This window comes from Gossypium hirsutum, chromosome A06, assembly GCF_007990345.1.
Source record: "Gossypium hirsutum isolate 1008001.06 chromosome A06, Gossypium_hirsutum_v2.1, whole genome shotgun sequence".
Lineage (NCBI taxonomy): Eukaryota > Viridiplantae > Streptophyta > Magnoliopsida > Malvales > Malvaceae > Gossypium > Gossypium hirsutum.
This window is the reverse complement of record NC_053429.1, coordinates 108826756-108828968: the sequence shown is the minus strand read 5'-3', so window position 1 is coordinate 108828968 and position 2213 is coordinate 108826756. Positions and strand designations below refer to the sequence as shown.

At 37.1% G+C, this 2213-nt stretch overlaps 1 non-coding gene across 1 annotated transcript; it reads right to left on the bottom strand.

Annotated features, from left to right (window-relative positions):
* Positions 1 to 1906: 1906 nt before the first annotated feature.
* LOC121231559 (small nucleolar RNA R71) lies at positions 1907 to 2013 on the bottom strand. The gene has a single exon (XR_005929617.1). It is a non-coding gene; the product is annotated as a small nucleolar RNA R71 (small nucleolar RNA).
* Positions 2014 to 2213: the final 200 nt, after the last annotated feature.

Here is a 2213-nt window from a genome sequence, read left to right as displayed (position 1 = left end):
TCCTCACACGGGCGTGTCACATGGCCGTGTCCCTTTGGCAAGGTCAAAGCAAGATTTACACTGGTAGATCACACGCACGTGCCGATTTAACAGCCCTGACCACGGCCTTGAGCAATTGCACACGGGCGTGTCACACGGGTATGTCACTGCTAAGCCCAAGTTTAGTCCAATTCGGAAAAGGACAATTTTGAGGGCTCTTAGGCATTCCAAAGCCTATTTAAACACCGGAAGAGGCACTTAGACGGGGGGATGCACAGGAGGAAGCAAGGAATTGCTCAAGGAAAGCCGATCGATTCATTTCAGAAGCCAGATTCACCATCAAGACAAAAGATCTCCCTTCAAATTCCCTCAGGAGTTTTGGGTTTTCTTATGTTTTATTTTTTTTATTCTTTTGAGATGTTTTCTTTCATTAGTATGAACTAAAACCCCTAAATACCTAAGGGGAATGAAACCTAAGATGGATCTTGTTATTATTATCTGAATTGTATGATAAATATATGACTTGTTCTTAATTATGTGTTCTTAATTCTTGTTTTGATATTCCAGGATATTGATTCAAGTTAAGCTCTTATTCAGAGGAGGAATAAACCCTGTGTAAGAGCAAATTTGTCATAATTAAGCGGAGTTGGTTACGCGCTTAGAAATAGGGTGACAAGATTTTACCGGATTAGGGTGAAACCTAATAAGGGGATCCATAGATCGAGTTAATGCAACCCTAGGGCGTTAATTAGAAAGAGATTTCAATTATTCAAACTAAGGTTAGACGTTGTTAGTATCGAGAGAGATAATAATATAACTTAGGGATCATTATGGAACAAGTTGAATGAAAAAATCGTCCGATTCAGATTCAAATAACAAGAGAAGTCTAGGTGGATTTTTCCTTAGGTATTGTTTTAATCAATCGAGTTGTCCAAAGAGTATTTTCCCCAAATTTCTTTTCTGTGATTTCTTAGTTTAATTAATTAGTTAGATAAACAAAACCCTTTTATTTTTTAGGCTAGATAATAAAAAGAAAGTTAATACTAGTACTTTTAGTTCCTTTGGGTTCGATAATTCGGTATTGCTAAAGCTATACTATTGTTCGATAGGTACACTTACCTTCATCGAGATAATAGTTAGTTTCAAGAACGATTCATTATAAATATTTAAAACCTATCACGAATATCACGTATCAAGTTTTTGGCGTCGTTGCCGGAGAACTTAGATATTAGGAACACTCGATTTTTATTACTTTAGCCATTTACTTTTACTACAATTTAAATTTTATTCTAATTTTTATTACTAATTCTTATTTTTCCCTTTTTCTGGCAGGTTCTTATAGTTTATGACTAGAAGAAACCCGTCAGGACCATTATTTTTTGACAGTGAGATCGATCGCACAGTTCGTAGAAACCAAAGAGAAATAAGGCGAAGCTTAAGATACACAGAGAACGAGCAAGAGGACGATATTCAAACCATAACCAAGGATATGGCTGAAAATCAGGAAAACCTGATACCGCCTGCGATTGTTGTTAATCCAGTAAATCAAAATCCTGCTCCGCGCACTATGTATGATTATGCTAAACCTTCTCTAATAGGAACTGAATCGAGCATAGTTAGATCTGCTATTCCTACAAATAATTTTGAACTGAAACCTAACACAATTCAAATGATACAACAGTTTGTTCAGTTTGATTGTTTGCAGGACAAGGATCCCAATGCTCACTTGGCAAATTTCCTAAAATTTTGCGATACCTTTAAAATTAATGGCATTTCTGATGATGCTATTCGCCTTCGGTTATTCCCTTTTTCATTGAGAAACAAAGCTAAACAGTGGTTGAATTTGTTACCGCGGGGCTCAATCACTACTTGGGAACAAATGACCAAAAAGTTCTTATTAAAATACTTTCTACCGGCTAAAACGGCTAAATTACGTAATGATATCTCTTCTTTTGTACAGATGGATTTAGAAACACTCTACGATGCATGGGAGAGATATAAGGACCTTTTGAGAAGGTGCCCTCACCATGGGTTACCGCTTTGACTAAAGGTTAAAACGTTTCATAATGGCCTGAATCCTTCGACTCGGTAGATGATTGATGCAGCCGCTGGAGGAACCATCAATAATAAGACACCTGAAGATGCCTATGAATTTATAGAAGAGATGTCACTGAATAACTATCAGTGGCAAGTCATGAGGACAAAGCCAACGAAAACAGCCGGCGTCTATAACG